A 16,363-nucleotide genomic window follows, 5' to 3' on the forward strand; every position below is an offset into this window, starting at 1 on the left:
TTCCACTCGGGCACTGTCAAAGACTGAACCTTACCTTGGGGTCTCCTTTGTTCACCTTTGACCCTTTGGCAGGTCAAACATCTAGCCACAAACTCAGCTACATCCCTCTTTATGTTCGGCCACCAAAAAGTCTTCTTAAGGTCTCTGTAAAGCTTGTCACCACCCGGGTGAACTGAGTAAGGAGTCCAATGAGCCTCTGACAAGATCATTCTCCTTAACTCGCATCGTCAGAACACACCATCTCCCATCAAAACGAACACTCCCATCCTGGATGTATAGAGAACCCGGAAGTCGCTCCACTCTCTACCTTAGACTTCCACTCCTGGATCTTAGGATCAAGCTCTTGCTTACTTTTGATGTTTTCATACAACTCTGGCTCGATCGTCAAATCCCCGATGGTATCCCCCTCTCGAATCATAAAGATCCCCAAACTAGACATCTCATCTCTCAACTTCAGCAAGGACATAGCTGTACATAGCGAATGAACGCTCTTCCTAGTCAATGCATCTGCAACAACATTAGCTTTACCCTCGTGATAGATGATCTCCATATCATAATCTCCAATCAGCTCCATCCACCGTCTCTGTCGCATGTTAAGCTCCTTCTGAGTGTAGATATACTTTAAACTCTTATGATCAGAGAACACCTTAAAAGTTGCGCCATAAAGGTAGTGCCTCCAAATCTTAAGAGCGAACACAACTGCACCCAGCTCTAGATCATGAGTAGGGTAGTTCTCCTCATATTGCTTCAGCTGCCTCGAAGCATAAGCTATCACTCTCCCTCCCTGCATCAAGACACAACCAAGACCGTTCTTTGAAGCATCGGTATAGACCTCAAAGTTCTCACATTCCTCTGGCAAGACTAGGATAGGAGCTGTGGTCAAGCGTTCCTTTAAGGTCTGAAACGCCGTTTCACAACTCTCATCCCAAACAAATCTGACTTCCTTCCTCATCAAGGATGTCATAGGCCGCGCTATGGTAGAGAAATCTTTCACAAATCTCCTGTAGTAGCCGGCAAGGCCTAAGAAACTCCGAATCTCAGCAACATTCTTCGGCGATTCCCACTTGGTAACGGCCTCAATCTTACTAGGATCCACAGATACCCCCTTCTTAGATATTACATGACCCAGAAAAGCCACTTCCTCTAACCAGAACTCACACTTGGACAACTTGGCATAGAGCTGATTTTCTCTCAAGGTCTGCAGAACTATCCTCAAGTGCTCTTCATGCTCTTCTTTAGTCTTAGAATAAACTAGGATATCGTCGATGAAAACAACCACAAACCTATCCAAAAACGGTGTGAAGATCCGGTTCATCAAATCCATAAAAGCTGCTGGTGCATTGGTCAACCCAAAAGGCATCACCACGTACTCGTAGTGACCATAACGAGATCGGAATGTTGTTTTAGGAATATCCTCATCTGCTATCCTCAGCTGATGATACCCTGACCTCAAATCAATCTTAGAGAACACACAAGCTCCACTTAGCTGATCGAACAAATCATCAATCCTCGGCAACGGATACTTATTCTTCACTGTGACCCGATTGAGCTCTCTGTAATCAATGCACAGTCTCATACTCCCATCTTTCTTCTTTACAAAAAGAACTGGAGCTCCCCACGGTGACACACTAGGCCTGATATAACCCTTGCCTAACAACTCATGTATCTGCTTCTTCAACTCAGCCAACTCTTTAGGTGCCATACGATAAGGTGATTTAGATATAGGACCCGTTCCCGGCTTAAGCTCCACGCTGAAATCGACATCCCTCTTGGGAGGCAAACTCGGTATTTCCTCAGGAAAGACATCTTCGAATTCTTTCACCACGGAAATCTCAGAAGCTGTCGGCGGCTCTACTCGGTGATCTCTCACATGACAAAGAATTAAGGGACACTTCTTCCTTAAACATGACTTTAAGGTCATAACTGCTATAAACCTACACTTATGCTTTACCACAAACCCTCTATAGGACACCCTAACACCCTTGGGACCCTTTAAAGACACTCTCTTTTGTCTACAATCTATCCTGGCATCATACTTACCTAGTCAATCCATCCCGACAATCACCTCGAACCCATCCTTAGGAAACTCTAATAGGTCTACTGGTAAATCTACCCCTCCAATCACCATAGATATACCCTTATATAACTTGAGACACGACACAGACTCCCCCGAAGGTATGAACACATCATCTTTTACAACCTCAAACTTTCCTGGACCCATAGACACAAGATGACTTTTAGACACAAAAGAATGTGTAGCCCCTTTAATCAAACAAAACAAAGGACGGTACATTATTAACAAGAAAGGTACCGGTAACTACATGAGCATCATCTTGTGCTTCCTGCTTGTCCATCATGAAGAGCTTTCCACTATTTTTCTGTCCTCCACCCTGGACTGAAGCATTGGAGGTACTTGGCTTAGCTGCCGAATCCTGGGTGACGCTGTTATTCTGGCGCTGATAAGTGTTGGGAAATGTGTCCTCAACAATAGTGCGATCACATGATTTAAATATCATTATTAAATCTCATTTTAAGAATACATGTGGGATGTAATATTTTACAGTCAACTGGTCCACACATATCGGTAGTGATTGGTCGACTAGAGTTTGACATTACGTCGTGCGACGGTGGTGATCGAGTTGATCCCCTTAGGTCATACCTATAGGGAAATACTCTTAATTGATAATTTAATTGATCGTATACCGATACGAGTTAATTAAATTGCTTAAAATTGACGGATGATTTTGTGAGTATAATTTACGTATCTTATTGTAAATATGATTAAATGAGACACGGTCTAAGTAATCGAATTATTTTATTACTTAGATGAAATTATTGTTTAAAGAAACAATTGAAACGGAATGAATAAATTATTATAAATACAGAATGTTGTAGTTTATAATTTGGAAACATTTTTGGTACAAGTAATTACGAATTACTAGTCGATTTTGTAAATGACATATTTTATGAATATGTTGATTTTTAATATGTTAAAAATACATTACATTGTAACATGTCATGTAACATGTTACATGTGACAAATTTGACAAAAGACAAAATAAAATGGATTCTCCATTTTATGCTAAAACCGAAAATAAGGAGTTAGTGGAATAAAATTGTGTTAATTGTTTAGTGGTAGACACAATGATAAAAGCTAACTAGTAGGCTTGCATGCCTAGTCTCTTGTGAAGAGCAAAGATGAAAGCTATTGGGCAACCTACCCAAGGCCAATTTTCGGCCACTCCACATGAAAGGAGAAAAGAGCTTTTCTCTTAGATCATTCATTCATTCTTCCCATCTAATTTTCTAGTGTAAGAAAATTCATAAAAACTCTCTACAATTTATGAGAATTCTAGAGAAATAAACTCACAAAATTACTATCTCTTGAACCGAAATTCCAAGAGTAAAATCATTGATTTTGTGTCAATTTTATTGTAAAACTAATATTATTACTAGATCTAAATAGTATTGGTTTATTAAGATGTATTCCTTGGGTATATGCTTTTGGGAGGGATTCTACACTTGAATCCTTGTTCTTCCATTTGGAAAGCTCAAGAACAAAAGAGAAGGAGATCTCTTTTGTGCCCATAATACCGAAACATCCATTGTAAGAATATGATTTCTTCTCTTTTTGTTTATTTGTTTGCATGCATAAAATCCACATTTAATTTTATGACAAATTAATTTCGACATATATGAGTATGTTAGTATGTATATAGATCTACATTTCCTTCAATCGGTATCAAGAGCCACGGTTGTTTGCATGCAAATTGGTTAAAAGTTTTTCCAAGTTATAAGAATAACAAATAAAACTTGTAAAATTTGTGTTATTATGAGATATCACTAAATTAATCCATGCATGTTAATATTTCTGGTCCTAAAATGTTTTAGGATATTTTGGTTAATTTTACGGATTTTTATTGTTCATATTTCTCTATAATGACATTTAAATGTGATTTTATGAGTAAAAATGTCATTTTTGGTCGAAAATTAGCTATACTTCGAATTTTAAGTTGGTTTTTGGATATGTTGTTACATATATTATTTTGAGATAACCTGTAAATTTTCATAATTTTTGGACTTGTTATGCTCGAAAAATGAATTTTTCATTATTAAATAAGGATTTAAGAGAAAAATAGGTTAATATGAGTTAAATTTCGAATCTGGTCATAGAAAATTAATATGTTGTCACATGCAATTTTACAAGATGTGTGTAAAATAATTGGCTATAAAGAAGTCTTTTAGCATGATTTATGAATTTTTGAAGAAAAATAGCATAAATAGTGACATTATTAGTGAAAATTAATAAAACATAATCTATGACTTAGGAAAAACATCTAATGTTGCATTTTATTATCTTTTTCAGATCTAAAATTGAAAAGTTAGTGAAAATAATTTTTCCATGTTTTTATGATTATTTTATTATAAATCGATAAACCGCAACATTGTTTTTCCCAAAAAATTTCGAAATTTTTAACCTAAGATTTTGAACATTATGAGTGTCATGGAATTTTTCCAGAATGTTCATGAGTTTAAATTTCAAATTTTGAATTTATTTGAAATTTTTGGATTTATTTGAAGTTTAATAGCTTATTTTTGTAATTTTTGGTCCATTTATGAACAATTTTGTAAATAAAGGTTAATTATGGTCAAATTATTAGTGAAGACTATATTTTGAGTCCTAAGAGGTTAGGGTAATTAACTTATGCATAAATATGAGTTTATGTATTTTTGTGATTATAAAATGTTGAAATCACGCAAATCGTAAAAAAAACCGAGTAATATACGATATTGGCTAATTAAAGGCGATTTAGCATAAAATTGAGCATGTTCATACATATTATAATGCTGCATTTTCTTTATGATTGTCATAATTTTAATTTATGTAATTTTGAAATTATGTAATTTTACTTAGTATGGCCTTAGATTTTAATTGGTATTTCCCGAAATGTATGGGAATATCGATTCGGTTGTAATTTTATTGTGATCTCGTATCACCGTTTTGTAATTTAATAGATTTATTTTATTTTAGTTACAAATGTATAATAGGAATTATGTAATTTATTATGTAATTTTATTCATTCCGGAGTTCCTAAAGACAGATTTCTTCAAGAATGGCGATACATAAAGACGGTGTTACCTCGAGATGCGTGCCACAACCGAAGTTCAAGGGACAAATGGAGTTGGTTTCCGAATATGTAATAGTTAAAGATTTTTTCTATTTTAGGAAAGGCCATACTAGGATTTATTTATTTTTATGCTTGCATTTTATTTTATGTCACATGCATCGCTAAATCGCCATAACTAAACATGCATTGTTATTTTATCGAGTTTATCGACCGTGTCAATTAGAATTATCGTAGTTCACCGCTTTAGTTCACTTAAAACGTGATAGATAATAAATTGACACGACCTCTCGCTAAAACAATTAATTGAGACATAGCCTTACCAAATAGTAGAAACCATGAAAACCTATTTCGCGAGGGAGTGCACTCGGCTACCCCGGGGTACAAACCTTGTTACGTAGGGGAAGTGGGTGATAAATGTTAATCCACCGAATTCATGTTGATGAGGGTTTCATCGGCTACCCCGTGCCTAAGTTAATGTGGGTTTGGATAATGGACACATTTATTCGAAATTTGGATTGAACTCAACAAAAGTAATTGATGAGGGTTTCATCGGCTACCCCGTGCCCTTGTTGATGTGTTTTGGGCTATAGATAAATATTAGAGTAATTTTATCGACCAAGAGTTCTAAAAGTAGAATCGATTAAAAGGTTAATCCACCGAGTTATATTGATGAAGGTTTCATCGGCTACCCCGTGCCTAAGTCGATATGAATTTGGGTCTTGGAATCATTTATCATAGTTGGGTAGAGGTCACTATGTAAATGCTTTACTTGTTTTTCAAGTATTAATAAAACGATAAATGTTAAGTTTTCCACTATTCCGTTGTTATATTGTTCTATTTCTTTACCACAATTCATATACGATATCATTTCGTTGTTGATTCAAATCTCCATTAAAACATCGTAACTAAAGACAAAATTTGAATTTGCTTCTAAAACCTCAAACGAACCATTGCTAAGGATCTCTTGTTAAGAGTATAGATTAAAGTTATTCATTATCAATCAGGTTTTTGATTCTTGACTAACACATCTACTTACAATGAATTTTTTTTTCATGTACTTAAATGAATTAAGTACCTTGAAGCGATAAATTGTTTTGGTAATTAGTTTTGTCAGAATTCGTAATTGACCAAAATAACGCAACCACTTCAATGAAAGTTTTAAGACTAAAACGAACAAATGAAGAGTGAATATTCATGAATTCAATTTTGCTTCTCAAAGCAAAGACTCATTGAATTAAGTGGGAGCATTCTCTTAAACCGTTAAGATGAGGACGAGGTTCAAGTAGTAAAGATTATAATGGAATTGATACAAGGTAATGTTAAAGGTAAAGTTGTTGAGAATAACGATACTAAACCTATCAATCCCGACCGATAAAGTTTCCATTGTCTTAAATGTTAGACACGAGAAAGGAAACTACCCCAAATTATTGAAGTATCAACAAGTTAGTTGTGGGACATCTAATTGAACCTTCTTCTTTAAATGTTTATTTGATTAAACATAAATTTTGCTAGTATTACTCCGTCAATATTAGAAACCGGTGGTGGTTTTCATCATTATGTTTGATACATAGGATGATTAGAATATGACGACTAGCAACAATGAAGTCGAGAGATAGAGTAATTGTGTGCTCAATCTAGTTTTTGGATTTAAAGTTGTACTTAATTATGACTATTAAGTGCATTAACTCTAAATAAGAATATAAACTTGTTGAGATACAAAAGAGGTTTTCACTTTTGTGACCCTATACACCATGATTTGATGTATGGCTAGCCCATCATCAAGGTGATTATATTCTAAACCAAACTAGAATAATATATCATGAAGATGATGCAAGACTCAAATTGGTAACCCAAGATTAAACCTTAAAATTTTGGAATGATGAACGCAAAGAGTTATCGAGTACTCTTGAAACCATTAGATTGTTAATGGTATATGCGTATCTTGTATTCAAAGCAAGATGTCTCGTGCCTTTTGGTTGAAAAGGAGATCGAGGTTGTAAATCATTGATCCAAAATAGGTTGATCATTTTCTTTTACCAACGATTTAAGTTGACACTAGTGTGTTCACTTAATAAGGTAAATAGAGAAATCTTTGAAGAAGTTCAAATGTTCAAGGAATCATGATTTAGTCGTGATGGGACTATCAAAGTGAAGACTTTGATATAAGCCAAAGGAAATGTGATATAGTATCACAAGTTAATCTCTCTTAGCACGCATTATGGAATAATGTATGGTTGCATAAGAAATCAAACACTATTCGATATGGTTTGAACTTCAATCAAGTTACCTTGAGTTACTTGATCTTTTTGGGGATATTATCATTTTTGTCTAAATTATTTTTCCACTAAATCGAATCATATGAGATATGAAATGGTAAAGGTACCATGTTTGTAACTTTTTCACAAGAAACAAATGCTCATTTTTCCCTTGCAATTATCACGAGCACGACGGGTTTGCGGCTCATGAAACTGTCTTTCTAAAATACAGGTTTATTTCTAGAAGACAGAGTGGGAGAAATTATTCAAGAGCCACAAAGAATGTTATGTCGCAAGAAACTGGTCTTTCTTGGCTACATGAGACGTTTTGTGTAAGACGTTGTTTCTTCAAAACCTAGGAGGTTAAATTCGTCATTTGTTAAAAATGATGAATTCATGCTACTTTTAAGAAAGTAAAGAGCTTATAACTTACAAAAGAAATTGTTTGATTCAAGTTGATTACTTCTAGAAAGTAATGAACATATGACTTACATAAGAGTGTTTAAGTCACAACTCAATACAAGCCTAAGAGCCATGAAAATCCGAATCAAAAGGGCTTGATTAGTGACAAAGTGTTTTGCACTAATAAAGAGATATTTCAAAGCAAGATTGGTTGCAAAGAGTTTTGCACTAATTGAAATGCTTAAGTATATTTGGATCTTCTTAGGGATTGTGTTTCAATATTATGAAATACATAGCGAATGAATCTAAAACCCACTTCTTCAATAGAAGGAATGTATTCAATACATATCATGAGTTTAGTAGATTCTTGCAATCCTAAGATAATGTGAAACTTAAGAGAGGGTCTTAAGTAGGACATCAATGAGTTAAAATCAACATTTTGATCATGTGATAAAATATTTCTCGATAAGTCGAGAAGTTGTGGTTATACATGAAGTTTAGTGGGAGTTACGGAAATTTTAATTAGTCCGATATGTGGATGACATATTGATCATTAGGAATGATTTAAGACTTTTGGAGTATTATAATACATCTTGAATATCCGGATTTATGAAGATAAATCCACATGATATTAGCGTCATTAAGAAGTCTTATGTTGATAAGATTCATGACTAGTTCAATTAAATTGAATATATTTGATTGATTTCATTTGCTTCCGCTGCCGAATCAATTAAAAAGAAATGATGTATAACACTTCATATGCTTTGAGTATGATGAATTGTTTTTTTTTTTTCAAAATCGAATTTAAGTAATCTTTACCAAGTGAGCTATAAAGATTACCCTTAAGTGCTTGCAGAAGCATTAAGGCTATGATGCAAAGTGTTTATGATGCAATATTGTGTAAGGGTGTTACACAAGTGACAATTGACAATTGAGATTGCGCATGGTTTCCGACAAAACCATAATCAAAACACATTAGGATGGTTAAGATACCATTGTGGCAATGTTTATTAAGAAGTAGATTTTCTAGAATCGTTCTAGGCAATAAAGAACCATGAGAGATATTTATAACGGAAATTGAGTACACTTGCGATCATGAGATGTGCAAGAAGGATGAGTCCCGCACACTGTGAAAACAGTGGGAGCTATTCGTAGGCTAAAGGGCCTATGTCTTGATTGGATCTCGACACGTACTCAGAAAGTTTTGTGATGCAAATGTATACATTACATAGGAAAACGAGTATGTAGTGAGGTTGAGTAAGGTACAAGAAATTGATAAAACCTACTAACCAAAGCCCTCTCAAAGGCTAAACATGATGAGTCATGTCATTTCAATTGAATTGAAATGAACAACTACGTACAAGATCAAATTAGATTATAGAATATGAAATAGTAATCAGGCATTGACTATTCATATGTGATAATCACATTTGTCGTTCGAGTTTTATTTTAAAACTCTTTTATTATACTTTGTTACATCCAAACGGGTTGTGGAGACAATTGAACCCCGTTAAACTGAACACGGATTAACATTGTATTTGCCCATAGTTACTTGTATGAGGTGACGTCTCGAAGTGACTAGAGTGTGATGCGATTGATGGCAAGTTCAAGTGCCATAAAGTCATGTGAGATGACTAGTCGATCACATAGGCAGACTGTTAGGAACGTTTTGTCGGGCCTTATGACCGCTTATAGAGTTCTGGCAATTTATATATAGCCTGGTCGTGGCGAGAGCTACTATAGTATTCTAATGAGTCGATTCTTTTGACTAAAGACTATTCACCTAAGATGGCACAGTTTCAGATTAACTTTGATTTGTGTTACTACGACCTTCGTAAATGGGGTCAAATGGGCATATTTTGGGTTATGATGGCTGTGGCTAGTCGAAGGGAATAAGTGCGATAGGAATTGTCCACCCCCTTGTCAGGGTTATAACAATATCTCAAGGCCACTCGAGGAGTAATGAACTGGAAATGCGTGGCCACGCTCGGAAAGTATCTATGATAGATAAGTCCGGTCAATCAGTTATTCTCCAGATCGAGGAAACCACTCTTGATATGATCACTTGCAAGTACGACCTGAAAGACACCTTGCATTGAGTGGGAGATAGTAATAGGACAAGAGAATTGGTGACGCACACTTGTCGAGGACAAGTGGGAGATTGTTGGGAAATGTGTCCTCAACAATAGTGCGATCACATGATTTAAATATCATTATTAAATCTCATTTTAAGAATACATGTGGGATGTAATATTTTACAGTCAACTGGTCCACACATATCGGTAGTGATTGGCTGACTAGAGTTTGACATTACTGTCGTGCGACGGTGGTGATCAGTTGATCCCCTTAGGTCATACCTATAGGGAAATACTCTTAATTGATAATTTAATTGATCGTATACCGATACGAGTTAATTAAATTGCTTAAAATTGACGGATGATTTTGTGAGTATAATTTACGTATCTTATTGTAAATATGATTAAATGAGACACGGTCTAAGTAATCGAATTATTTTATTACTTAGATGAAATTATTGTTTAAAGAAACAATTGAAACGGAATGAATAAATTATTATAAATACAGAATGTTGTAGTTTATAATTTGGAAACATTTTTGGTACAAGTAATTACGAATTACTAGTCGATTTTGTAAATGACATATTTTATGAATATGTTGATTTTTAATATGTTAAAAATACATTACATTGTAACATGTCATGTAACATGTTACATGTGACAAATTTGACAAAAGACAAAATAAAATGGATTCTCCATTTTATGCTAAAACCGAAAATAAGGAGTTAGTGGAATAAAATTGTGTTAATTGTTTAGTGGTAGACACAATGATAAAAGCTAACTAGTAGGCTTGCATGCCTAGTCTCTTGTGAAGAGCAAAGATGAAAGCTATTGGGCAACCTACCCAAGGCCAATTTTCGGCCACTCCACATGAAAGGAGAAAAGAGCTTTTCTCTTAGATCATTCATTCATTCTTCCCATCTAATTTTCTAGTGTAAGAAAATTCATAAAAACTCTCTACAATTTATGAGAATTCTAGAGAAATAAACTCACAAAATTACTATCTCTTGAACCGAAATTCCAAGAGTAAAATCATTGATTTTGTGTCAATTTTATTGTAAAACTAATATTATTACTAGATCTAAATAGTATTGGTTTATTAAGATGTATTCCTTGGGTATATGCTTTTGGGAGGGATTCTACACTTGAATCCTTGTTCTTCCATTTGGAAAGCTCAAGAACAAAAGAGAAGGAGATCTCTTTTGTGCCCATAATACCGAAACATCCATTGTAAGAATATGATTTCTTCTCTTTTTGTTTATTTGTTTGCATGCATAAAATCCACATTTAATTTTATGACAAATTAATTTCGACATATATGAGTATGTTAGTATGTATATAGATCTACATTTCCTTCAATAAGATCCACCACCACCGCGGTTGTAACCACCCTGGTTACTCTGTCCACCTCTGTTGCCCCATGAACCTCCCGGTCGGTTGCTAGCAAACCTCTGAGTCGGCCCCTGAGAAAAATTTCCTGATCGAGCTCCTGAACCATTGCCGGGCTTGTAGCTCGTGCATTCCCGCCTTTTGTGGCCTATCCCACCACAGTTGATGCACGTAAGGTTGGTGTTGTCACTTACAGCCCGACCTCCATTCTTTCCCCAGCCACGAGAACCTCCAGAGAAACCAGCTCCACTAGAAAAAGCCTTAGCATGGTTGAAATTCCCTTTCTTGTTGGTTGGCTGATTGTTGTTCCCACTATCAGCCTTCCTCTTTCCTGTAGCAGTCCTCTCCTCGATCTCCCTTGAGAGATCCACCATTCTCTCAGCTTGACCCGCTCTCAGATACACTTCTTTGAGGTCAGTAGCAACCCCAGCCGGCATACGACTCACGATCTTAGCAAATAAACCCCTCTCAAAACGGAGAGCCAAACCTCTTTGCCCGAGCTGCATATCCTCAACATAACGAGATAGCTCCAAAAACCGATGATAGTAATCAGTGACTGTCATCTCCTCAGTCATGGTGAAAGAATCAAAGTCGGATCTCATCTTGTGTCGGATATGCTCAAAGACAAATGCTCTCTCATAGCACTCTTCAACCCAGACCACGGAATAGCCCCTTCCGCCTGGTAGTAAGCTCTAGCATCATCCTTGACATTCTGCCACCAAACTGCAGCTTCTCCTCTTAGGTAGTACACTACCTGCTCAACAATCATGTCCTCGTGGCACTTAACCATTTCCATGAGAGCTTCAATCTCACGGTGCCACTTCTCGAGCAGCTTTGGTTCACCTACCCCGTCATATGTGGGAGGGTGAAAACGAGCAATGTTGATGCTAAGCTGGGTTGCATCCATCGTTTTCTCGTTCCCTTTTCCCACATTTTTGAGAGCTTCAAGGAGAGCCTCTTGTTGCTCAATCATGCGAGAAACCTCATCAAGAGTCATCTCTGAAGCTTGGATCTGCGTGGGAGTTCTTTTGGGCGGCATTTTGAGCTGATAAGAATGAAAGAAACGTAAACACATGCTCAAAATTTAACACTCTTCTGCCATAAGAACACTCGGCCGAGTATACATCATACTCGGTCGAGTAAAGATAACTCGGTCGAGTATCCTCCCAGATACTCGGTCGAGTATCGACTCCAGAAGCGAACGTCAAAACACAAAAACAACACTCGGTCGAGTGTAACAACACTCGGCCGAGTGAACACTACTCGGTCGAGTATACATTCATACTCGGTCGAGTTATCACAAACAGTAGCGACTGCTACTTTCCATCAAACAACACTCGGTCGAGTTCTTGGCTACTCGGTCGAGTTCTTGGCTACTCAGCCGAGTACTCCATACTCGGTCGAGTACCTGCCCTGCTCGGCCGAGTTACGCTATAAACAGGTTTACAGATTACGATTCCCCTATCATGCTCACTATTCCCGCAGCAAATACGTAAGGACTTAAAAACCATGTTATAATCACGTCAGCATGCAATGCATATAATAAAACTTTAATACCATATTGTAACCATATCATCATCCAATTTGCACATATGCTAAATCCAACGTTGAAATCACAACCCGTTTCATCTACCACTCCTCCCATCACAACAATTAAGAACTTCATCACACATATATGCAACTATCGACTTTTACCAACATGCATCTTCACATACGTGCACATACAAAGCCTAGTTCTCATCACACTCCCCCATGTTACCGGCTCGAGTTAGTAAGGGCCAATGTGCGACTCCGGGACGTCTCCCGAGTCTTTGCGGTAGCTCCAAACAACTCTCCCCGGGTTCATTTTATTTAGACTCCCTAGGTTCATTAAATTCATTTGTTTAGGTGCCGGAATCTTCGGCTCTGATACCACTTTGTAACACCCCCTCATACCAAGGTGCCTTACCAGGACCACCCTACTATGAAAGTGCGTTACCATCTCGGTTGCCCGAGGTTAGTACATACCAAAAGCGTCTGAATTGAGCACTATTATTAAAGTCTTTGTGAAATGTAAAGTTTACAATATCCAAAACCAAATCTTTGTTAAACAAAATACAACTTCAAAGTCTTAACATTAAAGGAAAATCCACTAAGACTCAGACGGTGATGCTATGACTCGTGGTGGCAAATCTCCCAAGATAATCCCCAAGCTCTCACTAGCAATACCTGTCAAGCCTGCTCACCATCCCCGAATGGATCACCGCAGATTCCACAAATAACAACGGGGTCAGTATTACTCAACAAATAAGACAAACAAATACAATACTCGACTGATCATCACCAATTCCCAAACATCCAAGCTCACATAGTAACCGACTACACACCAAAGTGTGTAGCCCTGCCAGATTACCCATCGCAACAGGTAATCCTCGCCGCCAGTGGGTGACCGCAGCCGATCCCACCTAGTCCAGCTCCTCAACGAGCGACAACGATCCCTGTCCCTTAATGTGCACAATCCCCTCCCGTGGCGGGTTCCACGGAGGGCGAACTAGGGTGTGAAGCCACTCCTGCAAGTGACTCCACCACAATCACAATCACATGACATCACAGTCATCTCAATCCCCTCACACCAACACTGTCACAAAAACCTCCATACTACGATGATCAACAGACAACGATAATTACAACAACATGTCATGCAAAGCACAGTAAACTGAGTAGGGAAACCCTACCTTAGCAATCAACAGCAGTATGCAACACGAACAATCAAAAAGGCTCCTCTACGAAGTCTTCTCCTATACAATGATCATGCAACACGATTACACTTTGTACAATTCCCAAAATCTTATTCTCATATAAATGTACAGTACCCACAAAAGTACAAATAATCACGAAGATAGAACTTACCAACAGTGCAACGAGAACCTATACGCAAGAATCACGACGATTACCCACACAATGACGCCACGAAATGCTTAAGAGAAGGATTAGGGAATGATTTGGGTGTGATTAGGGTAACGTAGAAATGATAAAGCTTTTGAAATGATATTAGAAACTGACGCGGAAATATAAAATACCCTAAACATTCCCTAATCAAACCGTCGAAATAACACTCCGCCAAACCGGACACTCGGTCGAGTAAGTGCATACTCGGCCGAGTGTCCAATACTCGGTCGAGTATTCACTATACTCGGCCGAGTATTGCTCGGCAGAACCAAAATAACCCACAGCCAAAGCACTACTCGGCCGAGTAGGCTCTACTCGGTCGAGTAGTCACCAAGGAAAATCCGTAGTGTTAGAGATGACCTTATCCAAGGCGTACGAGAGTCATTTTAGGCATAGAATGCTAAAAGGAAGACGAGTCCTTATCTTTAGTACCTATGTCGAACACTGCTTTGTGCGTCGTTTGACCGAGGTATAAAGTGGATTTCGAATGGGTTCCAGGCATCCCATAATTGCTTGGTGGCGACTCCGAGCATCTCTTGTATCATTTCGAGACCTTTGCCAAGACGAAAACGACCGATCTAAAGCGATCCGGTCGAAAGCATTTTTCGCCGCCGAGCGTGGCTTTCAAAAGACCGCTGCATGTCCACAGTTTGGCTTGGTGTGCAGGTGGGTCGTGACTACGGATCAGTAGGTGGCCCAAATCCACAGACCGGCTTGTGGCCCATGTCCACACTGTTGAAACTCGACCTAAAAACAAACTCAATAATAAAAGAGAACATGGAATTACCTTAATAGATTAAGAAGTGTCGATGACGAGAACACTAAAAATACGAATAATTAAATTAACCTTTTATCATGGAGTCAAACTCCATCATGATTGCTCTACTCCCAACTCTTTTATTTATTATGGCAGAATACGGTTTTGCTATTGAATTTGTTCCTACACCTAGCCTTACCACATCCGATGAATTTCAACAATGTGTAACTGATTTTGGCAAAATTTGTGGAGATGTCATATCTAAATATATATTTGCTACCGGAAACGTTGTTTAGAAAGAATGTTGTAGCGCTTTGTTAAACGTGGGAGAGGATTGTCACGAACTTCTAACAGAAGTGACGATTGTGTACTTGCATCTTCAGAAGAGACAAGCACGGGCAGCTTGGGGTAAAAATGATGAAGTGTGGCAACTTTGCAAGACATTTGGTCATGTTGGTGATAAGGCTTAAAGTTATCCGAATTGTAGTTCAAAACAAACATTGAATAATAAGACGTATGCTCTTTAACATATTTGTGCAATCTGAATTATGTGGTTAATGCTATTATTATCAGGTAGTACTAGGTTGCATATATTTCACCAAAAAAATTGTTAGTTATACCCTTTATCATAACGAAGACATAATTTGTTTACATTTCTTTCTTGCACTTAATCTTATTTCTCAACATCTGCTTTTAAAAATTTTAACTTCCATTATCTATTCGGTTAGTCTCTATATAAACATACTCTTGTTTCATCTGTACTAGAGCTGGCAAACAATGATACATTCTGAAAAAACGACACGAACCCGACACGAAAACAACAATTTTTGGTTAAGGCTTAATGACTCATTAATGTAGTGGGATCTACAGGAAACATGACACGATATTTAATTGGATTGGGTTGAGCTCTCTAAACACGAACCCGGCGGAAATGACCTATTTACTAATTAATCCTATATTCCTTGAGCCTCCATCACATAAATATAATTACACTTTCCAAAAATAGACATGACACAAACACAAGGCACGAGTCCGACACAAAATTAACGGGTTAGGGTTGAGGCTTGACGGGCGCTTTATGTAAGTGGGCCGACACGAGATTTTATTGGGCGGGGTTTGCGCATAACGATTTGTGACCCATTTACATGTGACACGAACACGACATAACCCGATCTATTTGCCAAGTCTAACTAAAAGTTTAAAGCGTCCATTATGAACTCTTTTAAAACAAATTATAACTTAGTACGATAAAAAGGATTAACTACCAATAGTTGGCCTCCACGCTTTTGATCGCATGTGAACTCTTGAAGTATGTTTAAATATAACGTTCTCAAGTAATTTAGAAACAATTTCTGAAATTTGGTAATATTTCATGAAAGAAAAGAAATATGACATATTAATATTATATAGGTCGTAAAGCGCTTTGTA

Source organism: Silene latifolia, chromosome 9, assembly GCF_048544455.1.
Source record: "Silene latifolia isolate original U9 population chromosome 9, ASM4854445v1, whole genome shotgun sequence".
In the NCBI taxonomy this organism is placed as follows: domain Eukaryota; kingdom Viridiplantae; phylum Streptophyta; class Magnoliopsida; order Caryophyllales; family Caryophyllaceae; genus Silene; species Silene latifolia.